We start from the raw sequence: 21,216 nt of genomic DNA on the forward strand, positions 1-21,216 counted from the left end.
GTGAGGGGGAGCTCCCCACCTCCTTAGGCAGCCCCTTCCACTGCTGAACTAGACTCCTAGAATCCTAGAGTGGGAAGGGGCCATGCAGGCCATCTAGTCCCACCCCCTGCTCAGTGCAGGATCAGCCTCCAGCATCCAGGAGAAGGATCTGTCCAGCCGCTGCTTGAAGACGGCCAGTGAGGGGGAGCTCCCCACCTCCTTAGGCAGCCCTTTCCACTGCTGAACTAGACTCCTAGAATCCTAGAGTGTGAAGGGGCCATGCAGGCCATCTAGTCCCACCCCCTGCTCAGTGCAGGATCAGCCTCCAGCATCCAGGAGAAGGATCTGTCCAGCCGCTGCTTGAAGACGGCCAGTGAGGGGGAGCTCCCCACCTCCTTAGGCAGCCCCTTCCACTGCTGAACTAGACTCCTAGAATCCTAGAGTGGGAAGGGGCCATGCAGGCCATCTAGTCCCACCCCCTGCTCAGGGCAGGATCAGCCTCCAGCATCCAGGAGAAGGATCTGTCCAGCCACTGCTGGAAGACGGCCAGTGAGGGGGAGCTCCCCACCTCCTTAGGCAGCCCCTTCCACTGCTGAACTAGACTCCTAGAATCCCAGAGTGGGAAGGGGCCATGCAGGCCATCTAGTCCACCCCCTGCTCAGTGCAGGATCAGCCTCCAGCATCCAGGAGAAGGATCTGTCCAGTCGCTGCTTGAAGACAGCCAGTGAGGGGGAGCTCCCCACCTCCTTAGGCAGATATTCCACTTCTGAACTACTTGCACAGCCGACATTGTTCTCCATATATTAAACCCATTTCTGCGGATCCTCTCCTCTGCTGCCAACAGGGACCTTTCCCTCCCCTCCTCTACATGACAGCGTTTCAAATACCTCTTAAGGCTCTGTATTTTTCAGTGCTTTGTGGATCCTAAGCTGGTTGGAAAGATGGCATTAAAATGTTTTACCAAATGGTTGTGATGCGCTATCTCTGTCCCTTTCCTGCCCCCACGGCTACTTGGGTGCCACTTGGGATGGGCACAAGCTGTCAACATGGGGTACAGTTCGTGGTCTGTGGCTAAACTGTGGACCAAACTGTGAACGGAACCAGTTTGCTGCCTGACAGACTGGTCCAGTTGGTGTTTGTGGGCCCAGCAAGCTTCATTTGAAGGTACTGCAGCCTCCTTAAATGGAGTTTTCAGGAAGCCGCAGAAGCAGCTGCAAGGACAGATTGCTCCCCTCCACTCAGCTGCTTGTGTGACTTTCTACTCTGGCCACAAACTGGCACAAACCCCATGAAATCCCTCGTAAGTTCATGTCACAAACTATAAACAGGGCAAATGTTTTCACGAAATCTGCTTTGTGGTTCGGCTAGTACCTATTCCTAGTCGTAAGGTCAAACATGGAATGGTGTGTGTGTTTATTCTAAGTTTAAATCCTCCCTGAGCCATGATGATCCCTGGATTGCCACTGTCCTCACCCTGGAACCTACCTCATAGGGCTGTTGTTGACATCAAATGGGAAAGGGAGAGCCATGTATGATCCACGCCCTTGGGCTTCCTGCAAGAAAAATGTGCATTAATGTACCAAGTGTGATAATAGCCACAGTTTTGCCCGGCATCTCTTAATGATCTCTCTCTCACAAATGCACCAGTGAAAGAAGCAAAAAGCGGGGGTCAGGGGAGGAGCCATTCAGGAGATTCGAGGACATGGTTTTGCTTGTCCTTTCCAAATTAATGAGCAGGAAGGAAGGCGGCTGCTGTTGGGTGGGTGTGGGCTGTGTACAGATGAGAGTCATTTCCATGTCAAGCTCAGTGTTGCTAGGAGGCGTCTCTAAGGACCGGCAGGGTGACGCAGCGGCATCTCTGGCCTTTCTCTTCCTCCCCCCTCTCTTGTCGGGCTGTTGCAGGGCTGGCGTCTGAGGAAGCAGGCTCAGGATTGTGTGATTTGGACACGGTTGCGTAGGCCTGAGGAGGAAGGCCTGTGGGGACCACGATGTGGTGAATCTGGGAAGGGGCTCAGGGTGGGACGTCTACTTGGCACGATACGTCCCTCCCCCACCTGCATTTCCTTCCAGAGGCATCCAGCTGGTTAATGCTCATTTTATAAAATTAATGTAAGTCATTAAATTATTTTTGCTAGCCTCTTTGAGAATCAGAGAATATCTATATTCTCTAGACACAAAAATAAAGGGGGGGGGCATGGCAGCAGCTTTGGCAGGAATGCCAGCCATTGGGGGGGCACAATGCAAAAGAGCAGGTGAATCATGCTGCAACGGTGGCTGGCCATAATTTGCAAAAGGACCCGCCCAAGGGGTAGGGCGCCCCGACTGCAGACCTGCAGCCAAAGGACCGAGGGAGTGGCTCAACAGAATACCTTTCCGAGGGTCAGAAACTGGCAGGACACAACTCACAGGTTCAGAAGGGCTGAGCAGAGAGCCTAAGATACAGGCCGGCCAGCCCAGAGCCCAGGCTGCAACGCCTTTGACAAACAAGCTAGTTTGCTGCCTTTCTACGTCATGTGAGGGGTGCAGGGGCAGGATATAGCTGTTTGGACCTTTAAGGCTATACGTGGCTTGGGTCCTACTTCCCTGTGGGACCGCTTACCTCCTTATGCTCCCTGCAGAGCAGTCTGCAGGTATCAATCTGCTGATGGGTCTGGGGCCTTGGGAAGCCCGCCTAGCCTTGATCAGGGCCTTTTCAGTCCTGGCCCCGACCTGGTGAAATGAGCTTCCGGACGAGCTGCAGGCCCAGTGGGAGCTCTTGAGGTTCCTCAGGGCCTGCAAAATGGAGCTCTTCCACCAGGCGTTCGGCTGAGGCTGGGCGCAATGAGTACCAGGCAATTTCAACCCCCCCCCCCCCTTGATTCTTGGGTATCCGACCACATAGAACGGCCCTGCTGCCTTCCATCTCCCTCGTGGCCCCTCCGGCCCACTGAGTCAGCTGCATTGGAGGCTGCGGAGATGCTTTAGTTGTACCGCCCTCTTGTTTTATTGTATTTCATTGAGAAATCAAATCATAAACAAACAAACAAACATAGAAATAAATAAATAAATGCCAGGCACCTCATGCCAAGCACCTGCCCGTTGCCTCAGCCCTGCTCCTGCAAGCCCTCCTCTCAGATGTGGTGCCAGGGCTGAGCTGCCAACTGAGCATGGCACCTTCTGCCTTGCAGTCCCCTCTGATTTTTCTCCCTACGCCGTTCTCTAGGGTCTGGTGAACGGGGAGGGGAACTGGCCGGGAGACGACTCTCTGCAGCCAACGCAGGATGGACGGGCCATTGGACAGCTTCTTGGGTGTGGATTTGAGCCTGGCCCCTCTGAGGCTCCTCCCCTGCTGTGTCTCTGCCACGGGGTCAGACCTGCTGCCTGCCTCTTCCTCAGAGGAGCCCTCTGCCTCGCTTGCTTGGCCGTACCCCTTGCCACTTGGGTAAATTCTTCCTCCACCACTGTGACTAGTGAAATAGCAGGATACAACTCTTTATCACGAGCCCTGCAGTTGGCAACTGCTCAAGATGCACCCGTCCCCCAGACTGATTCCCAAGCAAGAACAAGGCCGATCAACTGTTATGAATACTTTAATATTTACACAGACAAGTCTATTAAACGGGGTGATTACGGCGAGGCTCACTTCCCGCTTGTGAGACGGAGGAATGCACACCCGTAAAAAGTGAACTCTAATTTCCAATGTAATATTGTCATTAAATTACTGTAAAATTAAAATGGGGCTCCCCTAGGAACTGGAAGTGATTATATGTCAGAGCTGAGAGTTTGCAATGAAGAAAGGCCACATCTGTTTAGCTAATATCGTCACGTTGTGGAAACTGAGATGCAGGTTCGTAACTCAGCCGGCGTCCTTATTCCACGGCCGTCACGCCTGCCGCGATGGTGGATGTGTGTACTTGTGAAGGGGGACGTCGGTCACTCATCCTGGCAGGGTTTCATTAGTGTTGGCAGAGTGTACATATGCAAAGGGGCGGAGCACCGGCACTTTAAAAGAATAAAATAGTTTTATTCAGAAGAGAAGCTACTATAGAAAGAGAGAGAAGAGGAGGAGAGGCCTAGCGGTCTGACTCCCTGCCCCTCATCGGAAGGCGAGGGTGGAGGAGGAGTGCTCCAAGGAACAGGATGATGTAAGCCATGACTTCTTTGGGTAGGAAGAAGTTCCAGCACCTCCCTCCTATTGTCACATCTGTTCACTTCATTGTGCCTCAGGGGATCCATAGAAATCGGGGCCTGGGCTGCAATAGATCCGGCAGGATGTCATGGGCCAAGTGATGTCTGGCAGCTCTGGGGAAGCCCTAGTGCAAGGGAGTTCAGGGGTCAGGGGAGCCCAGATCCCCACCTGGGAAAGGGCGCAGAAGGCTTGCTGGGCATGCATGAGAGCTGGAGAGGGGAAGGAGGGGGTGGTGGGAATGGGTGGACATTGGGCCCAGGTTGGATGGGCCATTTAGGGATCTAGAAGAACTGCTCAAGAGGGGATCTAAGGCATCTTACAATGGCCAAATCCCAGGGGCCATCAAGAAGTCCACCAGTAGGGTCAGAACTCCACTATTGTCCCCCCAAACACCAAGAACACAGAGCATCAAGACAAAAAGAAGCCCTGTTGGGTCAGGCCAGTGGCCCATTCGGTCCCACACTCTGCGTCACACAGGGGCTCTTTGGTGCCCAGAAGTTTTTGGGGGGCCTGAGTTGTAGCTTCCCATCATGCAGAGGCGAAGTCTTGAGTCCTCTCGGCGGGATCTCCCTGGCCTGAGATGCTGGACGTTGATCCTCCACATCAATCGGCTCAGACGGCAGATGTCCGGCCCGGGTGGGAGCTCTGCTGTTGGAGCACATTTCACGGCCTCCTCCTCCTCCCCAGTTGCAGAAGAACAATTAGTCAGATGCAGATTGCACCAGCCTCCGGCATGCCGCTTGATTACAGGCGCCAGCGATAAAACTTTTGATTGATGGAAGTTCCTTTAGAGCAGCAAGCCTTAAACAAAGACGGCCATTAAAAAGCCTTCCTCCTGACCAGTCGGTCCCCTCCCCCTCCCCCCCCCCCCGGACCTGCTGCCTCAAGCTTTTTTTTTTGGCAAGGAAGGCGTGTCTGGAAGAGGGCTCCCGAGGTCCCGGGGCCACCAAACATGGGGCCAAGTAGGTGACGCTCAGCAAGATCCGGGGCTGGATTTCCTGCTGGGACAGGGGTGTGTGGGGGTAGACTGGGACAGGGGCTGAGTGGCCAGGGATGGGGCTGAAGCCTCCTCCACCCTCCTCCAATTGCAATAGAGCCACCTGGTCGGAGAAGAAGAAGAAGAAGGAGAAGAAGAAGAAGAAGAAGAAGAAGAAGAAGAAGAAGAAGAAGAAGAAGAAGAAGAAGAAGAAGAAGAAGAAGAAGAAGAAGAAGAAGAAGAAGAAGAAGAAGAAGAAGAGTTGGTTCTTAGATGCCGCTTTTCTCTACCCGGAGGCTCAAATCGGCTTCCAGTCACCTTCCCTTTCCTCTCCCCACAACAGACACCCTGTGAGGTGGGTGAGGCTGAGAGAGCCCTGAGATTACTGAAGAAGAAGAAGAGTTGGTCTCATAGGCCGCTTTTCCCTACCCGAAGGAGGCTCAAAGCGGCTTATAGTTGCCTTCCCTTTCCTCTCCCCACAACAGACACCCTGTGAGGTGGGTGAGGCTGAGAGAGCCCTGAGATTACTGAAGAAGAGGAAAAGTTGGTTCTTATATGCCGCTTTTCCCTACCCGAAGGAGGCTCAAAGCGGCTTACAGTCACCTTCCCTTTCCTCTCCCCACAACAGACCCCCTGTGGGGTGGGTGAGGTTGAGAGAGCCCTGATATTCCTGCTGGGTCAGAACAGTTTTATCAGTGCTGTGTTGAGCCCAAGGTCACCCAGCTGGCTGCATGTGGGGGAGCGCAGAATCGAACCCGGCATGCCAGATTAGAAGTCCACACTCCTAACCACTGCACCAAACTGCCTCCATCCACTGTGCTGGGCTGGCAGAGGGGCTTTTCGGGGGGGGGGGCTCCTTTGTCTCCCCTGCCCCTGGACTCCTAGGAGCCTAGCAGCATCTTGAGGACCAGCCAGATTGGAGGGAATCATTTGGGGCTGACCCTTCACCCGCAAAAGCTTACCTCCCCCCAAATCTGCTGGGTCTGCAACCGGCTACATAAAGCCAATCTCGCTCTGCCTGAGGCCCATCCTGGCTGCCCTTGGAGAGGGGGCTCCTAGGAATGGCTGGTTCAGGTTTCCGCTTTACTTTCCCAGGGGGCCTCTCCACTCCGGCCAGGCACCCGTCCCATCCGCTGGAGCCGGCTGCTGCTTAGCTGGGCCTCTGGTTTTGACTGCTAGCCCCACCCATTAGTTGCACCCACTTTGGGCACAAGTTCCTTCCCACCCCCCACCCCCCCTTGGCCTTGGGGGCCATGAGGAACTCTGTCATCTTCCCTGAGGGGTCCCATTTGATTGTGCCCCTCGCTGAGCAAGGCTCCTGGCTTCTTCTTTCATGTCGGCCCCCCTTCCAGGAGCAGCGCTGCACGGCTGACCCGAAAGGCCTCGCGGGAGACGGAGCCGTTGAGCTGTTTCAAGGGGGGCTCGCTGGCTTGTTTATCCGGGAAGGTGCCCTGTCAAGGCTGTGCCCTTCAGGCAGCTTGAAGGAGCTTCCTCTAATAGGGGAGCCGGTCGATAAGGTCACTGCTAAGTCGAGCTTTGCAACACTTTTGTTAAGAGATAATTGTCAAGACTGCCTCGATCTATCTGGCATCCTCCAGAAGACGCTGAAAAGGGGGAGGGGGAGCTTGTGCTTGGAGGGGGGGATGTTCTAAATCATCAATTGGAAAACCTCGCACCAACAAGTCCCCTGGGGAAGATTTTGAGTATCTTTTGGAGAGATATGGATTGTGGGAGCCATGCTCTAGGCATGCTGCGCATTTCTCAGCAAACATGTTCAACAGGCCGACGCACCCCGGTTGACCTTCCCGATTGGACTGAGAGCCAATCAGAGATATTTTTGCATGGCATCAAGCGACTCAAACAACAGCCAAACATGGTCTCCTTGCAGAAGGAGAGGGAATCCGCCAGGAGGAAGGTCCCGATTTCCACCCCTCCAGTAAAATAGCTGCCATGTCAACTTGCAAAAGGGGGAGAGAGGGAGAGCTCCTTTCTATTCCCCCTCCCCCTTCCAAGCTGGACAGGGACAGAGACCCAGGTGTGGCGTAGAGGTTCAGAGTGACAGATCCTAAGCTGGAGAACCAGGAGAGTTCATTCACCACTCCTCCACATGGTTTGTCCAGAGCTCTCTCAGCCCCACCTGCCTCACAAGGGGCCTGCTGTGGGGAGAGGAAGGCGATTGCAAAACAGGGTACAGAGGAGAACGACGAAGATGATCTGGGGCCAAGGGACCAAGCCCTATGAAGATAGGTTGAGGGACTTGGGAATGTTCAGCCTGGAGAAAAGGAGGTTGAGAGGGGACATGATAGCCCTCTTTAAGTATTTGAAAGGTTGTCACTTGGAGGAGGGCAGGATGCTGTTTCTGCTGGCTGCAGAGGAGAGGACACACAGTAATGGGTTTAAACTTCAAGTACAACGATATAGGCTAGATATCAGGAAAAAAATTTTCACAGTCAGAGTAGTTCAGCAGTGGAATAGGCTGCCTCAGGAGGTGGTGAGCTCCCCCTCACTGGCAGTCTTCAAGCAAAGGTTGGATACACACTTTTCTTGGATGCTTTAGGATGCTTAGGGCTGATCCTGCGTTGAGCAGGGGGTTGGACTAGATGGCCTGTATGGCCCCTTCCAACTCTATGATTCTGTGATTCTATGATTCTATGATTCTATGATTTTGAGTCTCCTTGAGGGTCCCGATGCCTGGCAAGGCGGAGTGGGAGGGAGGCAGAGGGGTGTCCTGGGTGGGTAGGGGTCAAGAGTGGCAGCTTCTAGTCTGGTGAGCCAGGTTCGATCCCCCAAGAAAACCACATGGACCAAGGTGGTACTTAACTAATATGGTAACTATTTATTAGTTAACTTAATTCTACACCCTTAGAGGTCAAGAGAAGATTCCCATTCTTATCTAAATAGCTGGATGGAGAGAGATGCTGGAGGCCTTTTGCTCCCATCCTGCTGCAGGGAGAGAAAAGGACTCAGGAAACAAGGAATTGCCCTCTGGGGACAGGTCAGGGAGAAGGGGGGGTGGGTCCCTGTGCTTATCTATCTCACTAACTCTATGGTGAAGATTCACGAGGGTCGCTGTGCTGGTCTGAAGTAGCACAACACAACCATGCGCTGCATGTACTACAAAGCTCACGCCTCGAATAAACCTTTGTTGGTCTTAAAGGTGGTCTTGGACCCTGATTTTGTTTTTCTATGGTGAAGAGAGTGCCTGCTAGAGTCTCAGGTCAGGAGGCGTCACACAGAAAGCTCCTTCCAAGAATTTGGCCAAGTCAACAATTCCTGCAGCGGACAGCAGTAGAGCATTCATAGTTGTCAAATTTGACATTGGAAATGGATCCTTTGTCCATTCATCTTCTGCATTTTTTCCCAAAAAAGTCCCTTCACCTGCTTTTGAAGCCGAAACAATCTGCTTGGTTTGCTGATCCAGCACTTGGACGATGCAGCTGTCTTGGCACAAGAGAGATGAACCTGTCAAAAGCAGCCGACTGCGGGAGCCTTGTCTCCTCTTATCTTCTGCAGCCGTGTTTTTAAACTGTTCCACGTTATGTCGTGGATCGAGTCGAGGCACAACGTCCTAGATCAAATAATTTCATTTTAATGAGGTTTGCAGTGACAGCACAGTACAACGTGGTATTTCGTGGAAACAACTGGACACCTGAGGCCAGTCAGAATTTTCTTCCCTGTCTACTCTTCATAAAGGACCCTGCTTATTTTGCCGGTGGTCCCTCTCTAGTGCCACAAAACAGAGGGGCCAAGGCAAGTCGCAAGCTACAGCTGTTAACTAAACGCTCATCAGCTCATCCTCACCGATTAAAAACCTGAGGTGTCTGTCTTGCAAATAAAGGACACCCAAAATCTTAGATTCAAATGGGTCGCCGCGTTGGTCTGAAGGAGCACAATAAAATCAGAGTCCAGCAGGGGCACCTTTAAGACCAACAAAGATTTATTCAGGGCGTGAGCTTTCCAGTGCAAGCCCTCTTCCTCAGACTATGAACTTCCATCATAGTGGGAATATATGAGCAAAAGTTAATCCTGTTAAATTAGTAAACTGTTTCACACATCCCAATACAGCCATAGGATAATTCTTTGCCAAAACAGCCAGTCAGTACCCTCGAATTCAGTTGCAGATCACACAAACATAGGAGAAATAAAACTGTCTGGCAGTGATCAGTGACTCCCACCCCACCATGTGCTGCTGGCCAAAATCTTGCCATGCAAACAGCAGTTGTTGATTGATGCAGGGCTAGAAGGGCTGTGGGCTTGATCAGGCAGGGCTCTTCTTCAGCTCTTGATTTCTAAAGAGAAACAGGCGGATCTCTTCAGAAACACAGAAATCCTGGGTGGGGAGCAGGACCCAACACTGCACATGGCCCATTATGCCTTCCTTAAGGCTGCCCATGAGCAATGGGGGATCCATGGAGCATTCTCCTCTTCCCACTCGCCTGCTGCACTTTCCCCACTGCCCCCTCAGAGGGCTTTTAAAAAATCACTAATTTGTTATAGTGCTAGGACAATTACTGATTTTTCAGAGTGCTCTCTAAAAGCCTCGGGGCTCCTGGGGCATAAAACAGCAACCGCAAGGACCTGACCAGAGGAAGACGGTGCAGCTGGTGTGGCCTGGGCCTTCTCGGGGGAGAGCAATCCTCCCCACGCCCTTCTTCCCGAAAGGAGCCCAGCAAGGCAGCTTTGAGCAGGGGGGGGGGCTAGGATGGTGAGACCAGCAGAAAGGTGCATGAAGAGAGGAAGACGGGAGCGCCAGGAGCCGAGGAAAGGCACGGATCTCCGTTTGGAGCAAATGCAGAGAAGGGTGCCCATCCGGAAGCCCCCGCAGTTTGCACAAGAGAAACAGAACGCAACGGCACAGAGAGGAGGCAGGAATGCCACAGCATGACGGGGGAAGGAAATCTAACTTCCTCTAAAGTGGGAGCCGAAACCACAGAGGATGGGGGCCCAGGGAAAGGGAGAAAGAAGATACTTATTCAGACAAAGAGAGGATTTTAAAAGGAAGACATTGTAATTTATGAAAAACCAGGGGAGCTTGAATACAATGGCTTAAAAAAGAAGGGGGGGGGGACGTGTAAAATGAATGTCATGCGAGTGTCAAAGAATAATCCAGACTTAGAAGGGAGCTCAGGAGGGGACAAGCCGGGCTCCAAATGCATGATTAAAACATCCCCGAAGGCCCTGGAAATGCCGAGGCTTTTGCATCTCCAGTCTGTGGAGTCTTTCCAGGGCTGTCCATTCCCACCCTCAGTCTGGGAAAACCGGGAGGCCGGACTGAGCCCTCGTGGGCAGCCCAGAGCCCCCTCCCCTGGCAGAGACCCCGATTTGGTGCTTGTGTGCCTCTCCCATCATTTTGCGGGGACTTTGGAGGGGTCGCTTTTCGGGAGGCCTCTCTCTGGGGCCTTCGCCTGGGACTGGTGGTGCCGTTCCTCTGGTGAGTCTTCAGGACTGGCTCATGCAGGCACGTGAGGCTGGGTGCCGGTCTAGCTGGGACCACCTTGCTCACCCCCTGGGCCAGATCTTGAGGTGGTGCCTGGAGGGTGCTGGGCCTGCGCAGTGGATCAGGGCCAGCTGCAACTCTGGAGGCTCAGCCAGGGTGCAGCAGGGGGCATGACATTGAGCAGGTGTCCTCAGCACGGTGCCCAGGGGCACCCTGAGGCCTGCTGGCCCCTTTTCTGGTGCCAACCAAGTGTTTTTAGGAAGGCTTCTGAATGGCTCCTGGAGATGCAATGAGCTGTGTACATTTTGTGACGTCTTGCTTTTGGCAGCACACAAATCTACCTTGTAGCACTTCAGTCCCGCCGTGGCCACTATTTTGTGGCCGGCTCTGACTCCCGTGGCAGCCATTTGGTGGCTGAGCCCACCGTGTCCCCCGGCTTAGAGGGCCGTTTCTCCATCTTCACTCAGCAGGGGGTGAATCCTGGAGACCAAGGCTGTCTGGCCCCGGCTGGCCATGGCAGGGCTCTCCTCCTTTCCTTTGGCTGGAGGCCTCTCTGCCAAGGCGCTCCTTGTTTCGGCTGCAAAAGGGCTTCCCGGTGAATTCCCTCTCCTCCCTTCTTTGCCTCGTGCCTTGATTGGCTCCCTGACCCTTGACCGCTTCCCTTTCCGCAGCCCTGGCCATCTTCCCCCGGCCACTTAAGGCCAGCCGAAGCAAACCGGCTTCTCCTTGGCGCGGGGTCTGCTTCCTCCGGTCCTCTTAACAGCAACTGCCTCCCTGCTCCTTTTGATGCACGGCTGCAGTCGTTTTAGTGTCCTCCTGGGGAGAATCTCCTGCTCTTTTGTTCTTTTTAATCTCATTCCAGGTCTCCGTTTTCACCTCTGTCTTGCAGCGCAGGGTTAACGGGCCCCGTTTAAGCACAGCCTCAGCTTCCAGATTTCCTTCCAGGGCTGCTTCACAGGGAGTATCTGTGCAAATGCGTGGCTGGAGGACCACCGGTTGACTACCCCTGCTCCAGGGAATCCTTTTTGGGCCCCAGGCACAGAGATCTCTCTCGCAGTCCGGCCTTCCTCCCCCACCTACAGCACGAGCCGTTCTCCGAATCAGGAAATGTGTAAATCGTACGTTGATGACGGAGCTGTGGGAAGCGTCAGGCCAGCGAGGAGGGCGCCATTCAAGGCACCCGCAGACCCCTTCGGAGCTGACAAGAACAGGGAAGAAAGAAATGGGGGGGGGGGGGCTGGAGGGAGGGAGGGAGGGAGGGAGGGAGGGGGGCGCTGACAGAACCTCGGCCGCGTCCGTCATGTTTCGGAACCAAAGCCTGACAGAAGAAAAGCACACGGAGACATTCGCCCCACAGCGAAAGTGGAGGCTGGCGTCCCCACGCCTGTTTCCACGAATACTTTGACAGAAACACGATTCCAGGCATCTGCGCAGCCTCTGCTCTGGTCCAAGGCTGGGGTCCCGCCGGAGCAGAAGTCCCGAGAGCTCACCGGCAGTGCCTCCGCGCCAGAGGTTTGCTTTCCGTGGTGCCTCTGGGCTTTCAGCTCCCCCTCCCTGTGCTGAGCAGGCAGAGAGGGACAGGAGTGCTGGGGGCCCACTGGGGGGTGGGGGTGGGCAGTGTTGCCCAAAGCAGGCAGGCGCTCTGTTAGTTGGGAGAATTCGCTAAAGGAGACAGGGCGGGTCCCTGGGTTTGTCAACCTTTGCATTCAGGGATTCCCCCCTTTAGGAAATTCATACATAAAAGAGATTTCCCCTTTTTCAAAATTCATACATAAAACAGTCAGATGTTCAACTGGGAAGGTTGTTATTTAAAAGAGGAGGAGGAGGAGGAGAGTCTCACTGGCCGTCTTCAAGCAAAGGTTGGATGCACACTTTTCTTGGATGCTTTAGGATGCTTAGGGCTGATCCTGCGTTGAGCAGGGGGATGGACTAGATGGCCTGTATGGCCCCTTCCAACTCTATGGTTCTATGATTTTATGATTCTATCCTGCGTTGAGCAGGGGGTTGGACTAGATGGCCTGCATGGCCCCTTCCAACTCTAGGATTCTATCATTCTATGATTCTATGATTTTGTAGATGATGTTATTTCCAGGAGTTGCATTGTCTGTGGCACCAAAGGTGACACCTTGGTCTATTGCCAGCTCCGGGGCCCACGTCCATGCTCAAATTAGGAGCTGTAGTATTGTGGGTGAGGAGTTGTCCGTGGGCCACAGCCCCTGCGGAAGGCAGCTGTCATCCAGTAGAAGCTGTAAGTCGCTCTCAACTGAAAGAAGGACGGGGCAAACGCTACTATCTTAGCCAAATCTCCCAGTGCTGTACACGTGGGCAGGGGTCAGTTTTCTCCTTCCAGCCTGGCCCTCACTCCCCTCAGCTGGCCAGCGGCTGCTGGGTCTGGAGGATGAGCTTCTGTGTGGGCCTCAGCCCCAGGGGGTCTTCCGACAGCGCTGGAACTTCTGCCTGAAAGCCAGAGGTAGGACTGCCAGCTCAGCCTCCCAATGAGATGCTCCAAAACCAGGGGATCTTTGCTGCAATCATTTCCCTGGGGCGAGCAGAAACAAAGGATCAGCATATTATTTTTCCTCTTCTAGCCTGGGCTCTCTCCAAAGGCCTCGCTAAATGAATTTTGTGAGCGCAAAGGCGCAAAGCCCAAAGTCCTGCAGATTGACAGCGAGGCTGCCGGCCCCAGGAAGGAGCAGCGTGCCTCCGCATGTGCCGGTTATTTATGAGGCCCCTCTGGTTTGTGGATATGTATGAGATGCAACATCTGTCCAGCGCACAAAACGCACAGCTTTTAAACAAAGGCAGAGGAAGCCTTGTCACTTCCAATGAGCCCACACTCCAAAGAGGCAATTTGTCCTGTGGCTGGCAATTGCTGGGCCTCCGTGTCCTCGCCTTCCCTCTTTCGGGTTCCTTAACCGGTTTTTCTCTGGAAAGGGGCTTAAAAGGGGGCAGCGTCCATTGGGAAGGGTTTAAGGCAGGTGGAGGCTACTCCCCAAGTCCCACCCTGTCCCCTAGCCCCTCACCCTCCCTCCAGGGGACGCCACTCAAGGACGAATGCAGCCACCAAGAGAAATGGTCAAATTGTTTTTATAAGACTTTTTATGATAGTATACAGAAGGAAAAAGAAGATAGATTGTGGTTACAATATGTCCCCATCCCTCGGCCTCTCACAGTCCGTTTTTCTTTTCTCTCTTTTTTCATCTTGCTCCAAGTTTCATTTAGCGAGATCGTCCAAGTAGAAGCTCCGCCGCTCCTGAAATTCTTCCCTTGGTTTTTTGTTGACTATAGACGTCAATCTTGCCATTTTTGCTAATTCAGCAAGTTTGTCCAGCCATAGATCAATAGTTGGAATCTCCAGTGATTTGCAGGACCTTCTTGCCAATAAAAAAGAAAATTATGGGAACTGACTATATACTTCTTAAGATAGACTATATTCTCATATGTATCAATAATTACTTTGCTAGCTGGTTGTTCTTTTCTTCTTTCATTTTTCTGTAAACACTCTATATATAATAAAAATAAAAAACACTATAAAAAAGAAAAGAAAATTACAGCCTGAGAGGGGTGTAGTTCTGAAACACAGACTTAACAACATATATCCAGCTTTCACAGGAAACTTAAGGTTCAACATCTCTTCTAAAACAGGCTGGACCTTTACCCAGAATCTAGACACTTTCCCACATCTCTACCACATGTGGAAAAAGGAGCCCACTTTTTCATAAGATTTCCAGCACATGTTATTGTATCCCTTAGACATCTTTGCAATTACTTTAGGTGTTACATACCATCTACAAAACATCTTGTACCAATTTTCTCTTAATATCAGACTATTTGTGAGTTTAGGCACTTTAACCTTTAACCTTTATAGGTCCCCATATTTCCATTGTAACATTTGTTCCAATATTCCGCATCTATTTGATCATACAAGTCTTAACCTATTCAAATTCGGTCTCATATCTTAATAACAACTTATATAACTGGCCTTGCAAAAGTGGTTTACCTTGCACTGAAATATTCTCAAAGTTCAGGAGCAGAGCCCCCATTTTCACCTGCCTAGTAAATTCTGAATTAAATCAGGATAATTTTCCTCTTTGCTCTATTGATCTTATAACCTGAGTGTAAACCAAAGTCCATCAGTGAGTCAAACAAAACTTCAGTGGATGTCAGTGGATGGGTCAATACACAAACCACATCATCAGCATATCTTTTCAATTTAAATTATTCTCCTTCAACTTTTAAACCAGTTGGTTTATCTTCAGCTCATATCTTAACCGCAATCATTTCCAGTACAAGATTAAACAGCAATGGCGACAGGGGACATTCTTGTCTGCTGCGATTTTTAATTTGTACAATGTCTTTAGTCAAAATGCCACTGATCAAAATTCTGGCTTCTTGGGCAGAGTATATATGCTTAAAGGTAAAGGTATCCCCTGTGCAAGCACCAGGTCATGTCTGACCCTTGGGGTGACGCCCTCCAGCGTTTTCATGGCAGACTCAATACGGGGTGGTTTGCCAGTGCCTTCCCCAGTCATTACCGTCTACCCCCCAGCAAGCTGGGAACTCATTTTACCAATCACGGAAGGATGGAAGGCTGAGTCAACCTTGAGCCAGCTGCTGGGATCGAACTCCCAGCCTCATGGGCAGAGCTTCGGACTGCATATCTTCTTGCTCACCACTCTGCGCCCCAAGAGGCTCTATATATGCTTCATCATGCTAAAAAAAAAGTCTCTCCACAGCCCAAAGAGTCTAAAGTCGCGTGGAGAAAGTTCCATCGGACATTGTCAAACACTTTCTCAGCATCCCAAAACAGAAATGCCGTTTGCAGCCGCCGATTTTGGGTAGTCCACAGCGTTCAAAACAACACATAGGTTATTGCTCATGTGTCACTTTGGCATGAACCCCGTCTGACCCAGGTGCACCATGTGCACCAATACATCTTTTGAGTCTTCAGGGAATATCTTGGCAAAGATTTTATAATCCACGTTTAGTAACGAAATAGGTCTGTAAGAATGTGGTAAAGATCATTCACAACCATCTTTAGGAATAAGAGTTATGGATACCTCTTGCCAGGAATCCGGTAATTTCTCCTCGGGGTGATCTGTCACATCATTCAAGATCAGCAGCAGTATAGGTGGGCTCACATGAGCTACGTTCTTGTGGTACAACGAGGAAAGTCCATCCGGTCTGGGTGTGTTTTGCAATTCCACGGCTGCTGTAGCATCACTTATGTCTTGTGTAGTAACTCTCTGATTCAGAATTTTGCGATGTTGTTCTGAGAACTTGTTTGTACGAATGTGGCTACAAAAAGAAGAACAGTCTGCCAACTGTTTTTCATCAGCCTGGTAAATATTTTGGAAGGATTTGATGAAGCATTTCTGAATATCAAGTTCTGTGCCATATACCTTCCCACTTTGTTTCAATTTACTAATAATTTGCTTTTGAGGGTTTTTCTGCAGCTTATAGGCCTGGTTTGTCTATCCACTAAAAATTTTTCTGTTTTAGATAATCAAGCTTTACCCTCATCTCTTCTGTTTCGACGCTATCTCTTTGAATCCTCAGTCATTTAATTTGCTTGGCCAGTTTCTTAGACTGACTCCTCTGATGCTGTTTTTCTAACTGAGTGAGCAAATTTCGAATTGGGGTCAATTCCTTATCCCTTTTCTTCCTGATCGCAGTATTCTTATGTAGAAGAATAGGCCTTGCTTGCATCCCATACTGCAGGAAATGAAATATCTGGCGTTGCATTGATTTGCAGGAACTCTCGAAGGCCTGTGTCACACTCTTGAAGCCTTTTTGGATCTACAAAAATATAACCCTTCATTCTCCATCTTCTCAGTAGGACATCTACAGTGGGACAGTTCAGCCAATAAGGAACGGTGGTCGGCAAAGGTGCTAGGTAAAATTTCAGTATTAACAACCTTTGGAACCATGTCATTAGAGGACCAACATGGGTCAATCCTCGGGTAAGAGCCAGGATGCTGAGAACAGAATGTGGACTGATGGGGCTTTGGGTGACCTTGTCTCCAGACATCAACCAAGGAAAATTGCTGGAAGAAATGGCCTAACGTTTGTAATGTTTGCCACCATGTGGGCCCTGATTGCGGCATAGAAATGCTTTAAATATAGAAACAAAACAAGCGCTCTTTGCTTTGTGCTGCTGTGCAATCTGCACCCGAGGTAGAGAAACAATCCTGGAAAAATCCCAAGAGCTACTAGTGATCCAGAGTGTTGCGACAGAAGAGATGGACCCCATCCCTGCGCATCATGTGCCACCACCAGACTGTCCTCTCTGACAGGGTTCAGCCCCAGAACCTACTCCTCTGGGCACAGAGAAGGGGCCTAATTTCTACATTTCTGCCTATATCTGTCTTCCAGGGCCACATAACTCCGATTCCAAGTGGGGTCTCCTCCCCAGACCCATGTCCCAAACAAATAGTCATCACAGAACCTATTCTCTGGATCAACCACAGCCAGAAGCATTCCTCCCCCCAGCCCACTAGGGATAGCCACAATAGAAGAACAGCTGGTTTCATAGAACAGCATCATAGAATCATAAGGTTGCAAGGGCCATCTAAGCCTTGGGCAGCCCCTTCCACTGCTGAACTGGACTCCTAGAATCCTAGAGTGGGAAGGGGCCATGCAGGCCATCTAGTCCCACCCCCTGCTCAGTGCAGGGTCAGCCTCCAGCATCCAGGAGAAGGCTCTGTCCAGCCGCTGCCTGAAGATGGCCAATGAGGGGGAGCTCCCCACCTCCTTAGGCAGCCCCTTCCCCTGCTGAACTAGACTCCTAGAATCCTAGAGTGGGAAGGGGCCATGCAGGCCATCTAGTCCCACCCCCTGCTCAGTGCAGGATCAGCCTCCAGCATCCAGGAGAAGGGTCTGTCCAGCCGCTGCTTGAAGACGGCCAGTGTGGGGGAGCTCCCCACCTCCTGAGGCAGCCCCTTCCACTGCTGAACTAGACTCCTAGAATCCTAGAGAAGGATCTGTCCAGCCGCTGCTTGAAGATGGCCAGTGAGTGGGAGCTCACTTGGGCAGTACAAGTAACTCACCTCCTTGGGCAGTACAGTAACTGTTAAAAAAATAACCCCACACTTGCTAATCCCTTCATCCTGCACAGAGGTTGTCCCCTCCTGGTGGGTTGAGAGCTGTGTGTGGTAGTCTGCATTGAGGGGAAACCACTTTGCACATGTGCAGAGGCTTAGCAGTCTAGGCATTTGCAGCACTGATTATTCTTGGCCCAGCTTTATTTATATCCTCCAAAAGATATGGAGTTTTTTTTTTGGGGGGGGGAGAGCTGATGGGGCTGAAGGCTGCCCGGATTTTGTGCAGAGAACGATTCCAAGCCTTGTGCCCTTTCCGCCCTCCGGACCCAATTCCAGACGCCTGAGAGGTTGTGAGGAAGGAGCATAGCAGGGGCCCTTCATTAGTGAGAAGACGGCATTCTGGAGATGTTCAGACGCGTGTCCCCTTTTACTCCGGCAGGTTCCAGCAAGGTGGTTTGAAATTCATGATCAAAACCAGATCCCAGGCTGAGTGAAGCTGGCGGTTCGTTTCTCTTCCTCTGCCTACTATGAACACAAAGACTTCGGAGGCAGATTTCCCTCTGCAAGCAGAAGAGATGACTCCAGAATAAGATGAAGCTGACTCCAGTTAAAAGAGGAGCCTTAAAAGAGGCTTAAAAGAGGACAGAAACTATTATAAAGCACAAAGGGAGAAAGAACTGAGCCATGCGCTGGCTGGGCTGGGCAGGGAGGAAGAACCCAGAAGAGAGCTGCTGGGAAGATGAGTGGGGTTTTGGGGGGAGCATTAAGTGAACTCTGGGGGAGCATAAACTGAGGTTGCGTTGAGACAAGGCAGAGTCTGAGGGTGAGTGGGGCCTTATCGCCTGCTGGAAAAGGGTGTTTTTATCTCAGTCTGTTTTCGCCATTTATCTGGTTTCTTGTTCATTGAACAAGGTCTGTTTGCCTGGGGTCGACTGCAGGCCCCGTTCTTTGCTGTTGCAGATGGGAGCCAGGGGATGGGGGCCTCTGAACTGCAAGGCTCCTCCTAGGCAATAGCACAAGCCTTTGATGTAAGGGGGTTGGGCTAGATGGTCTGTGTAGACCCTTCCCACTCTAGAATCCTATGATCCTTCTCCTGGATGCTTGAGGCTGATCCTGCATTGAGCAGGGGGTGGACTAGATGGCCTGCATGGCCCCTTCCCACTCTAGGATTCTAGGAGTCTAGTTCAGCAGTGGAAGGGGCTGCCTAAGGAGGTGGTGAGCTCCCCCTCACTGGCGGTCTTCAAGCAGCGGCTGGACAGATCCTTCTCCTGGATGCTGGAGGCTGATCCTGCACTGAGCAGGGGGTGGGACTGGATGACCTCTATGGACACTTCCCACTCTAGGATTCTCTGAGTCTAGTTCAGCAGTGGAAGGGGCTGCCTGAGGAGGTGGGGAGCTCCCCCTCACTGGCCGTCTTCAAGCAGCGACTGGACAGATCCTTCTCCTGGATGCTTGAGGCTGATCCTGCATTGAGCAGGGGGTGGGATTAGATGGCCTGTGTGTCCCATTCCAACTTTCCGTTTCTATGTTTCTTAAGCAATAATTTTGCACCAGATGCTTATCTAGATTTCACAGTAAATTGTTAATTTCCACATGTATTTTTTCCTTTTTTTTACCCTTGTTAAGTGGCTCACCTATTCAGTGTCCAGATCTCCTGTCAATACTGTCATTCAATGTGATGTTGTTGAAGCAGCCCCCTTGGCATCATCTTCCAAATACTGTCTTCTTACTAATGAATCTCCCCTGCCTCGCTCTGCCCCCCCAGTCCACCCTCCCCCACTCCAAGAGCACCTTTAAAACCAACAGACCTTAATTCAAGGCCCTCCTGGTTGCTGAGTCTCCTCCCCGCTCAGGCTAGAGATCCAGTCCGCTGAAGTGGTCAGAGGGTAGCAGACTCTGACCTCAAGAGCTGGGCTTGATTCCTGACTCCACCTCCGTATGCAGCCAGCTGGGTTCTCAACTTCCAGGGACAGAGAAAGAAGGGGGAGGGAAGGGAGGCATCAGTTCTCCTGAAGAAGACAAGTGCTTTGGAGGAGCACTGGACCTCCTACCCCCACCCCCACACAACAGGGTCTGTATAGCTCATCACTGTCCCATCTAACTCCACACCTTCTGAAGGCCGGCCGGGCTGCCACCTTCCAACCCCTCACATCTTCCATGCCAGAAAGGCTTTGGGGAAGTTGCTACCTGTCTCCCTTCCCCATTTCTGAAAGACTAGGCCAGGCTGGGAGGACCGCAGGGGGGGGGGAGCTGCCACCTTCCTGCCCCTTCCTCCACATCTCGCAAGGACTAGGCTGGGCAGGGAACGCTGCTGGATCCCCTCAAACCCTATGAAGAGACAGAGGGTGGGCAAAAGCAAAGAGCATTCCAATGGCCAGCTGCAGGGACATGGGGAGGTGTTGTGAGCCCAGGTTCTGGTATGGAGGACTCCTTGGAGTAAAAGCCTTGGCAGGAGCTCTCAGCTTCATCCAAGCCTCAGGTTGATGAGAGTTTAGCCCCACCAGATATTCAACAGGCAGAGATCTATGACCAGCAGGAGGGAATGGAGCTGCAGACAACCCAGGGCTTAGAATCCAAAGTTGTTGCAGGAGCTCCTCATTCCTCTGCCCAGCCCCCATCTGCAGCTCCCTGCCTTGTGAGCCTACCTTGCTCACCTGAGCCAATTAAGCAATGGCAGCTATGTGCTGGAGGAGAGTTCTAGTCCAAAAGGCACCACACCATGTTAGCAAGACAGTTGCTGACTGCAGAAGACTGTGAGGCTGATGGCAGCCTATATTAACTTGAGGCCTGGGTTGTGGACACAGCCTGTGACCTGCTCCTTATGCTGATGCCTGAAAGAACCCTTGACTCACTGGACTAAGTTAGGGCATTCATTGCATTCTGTCTGTCCATTGGCATTCTGTGTTTGAAATACTGATAATCTCTACCTCCCTTGCAGCTCAACTGTGCTTCCTTTCAGCAGAGAGCTGAAACCTGAGACCAGCACAGGAGACCAAGGAAGCACTGGCTTCCCTTCCTTGCCTGGAGGACATGGAGGGCTGATCTTGCGTTGAGCAGGGGGTTGGGCTAGATGACCTCTATGGACCCTTCCAACTCTATGATTCTGTGAGGGTGGGAAGAGGCTGAGAATGGAGCCACTTACCAGCAGCAAGGCATTTCAGAAAGGCCATCATCTTTTCCACCCAGGAAGCAGCAGGAAGAGGACAGATAAGCCCCACAATTGGCCCCCATTGGGAGAGTGCTCTCTCCCTATTGGTGGCACATCCCCAGGAAGGGCCAATCAGGTAGAGGGCGCATTGTCTGCATGAAATTTAAACTAATTGGTCCTCATTGGCAGATTTGAACTGATTGGTCCTCATTTACAGAGTGTTCTCTCCCTATTGGCTGCACATTCCCAGGGTGGGCCAATGAGGTAGTCTGCATGCAATTTGAACTGATTGGCCCTAACTGGCAGATTGCTATTTAAACTGATGGGCCCTAATTGGCAATGATTTGAACTGATTGGCCTTCACTGGCAGAGTGGTATCTCCCTATTGGCAGCACCCCCCCCCCAGGCCCAGTCAGGTAAGGAGTGAGTTGGCTGCAGGCAACTTCAACTTTATAAAGTTTAATG

The sequence above is a fragment of the Paroedura picta genome, chromosome 2 (assembly GCF_049243985.1).
Source record: "Paroedura picta isolate Pp20150507F chromosome 2, Ppicta_v3.0, whole genome shotgun sequence".
Taxonomy (NCBI): Eukaryota; Metazoa; Chordata; class Lepidosauria; order Squamata; family Gekkonidae; genus Paroedura; species Paroedura picta.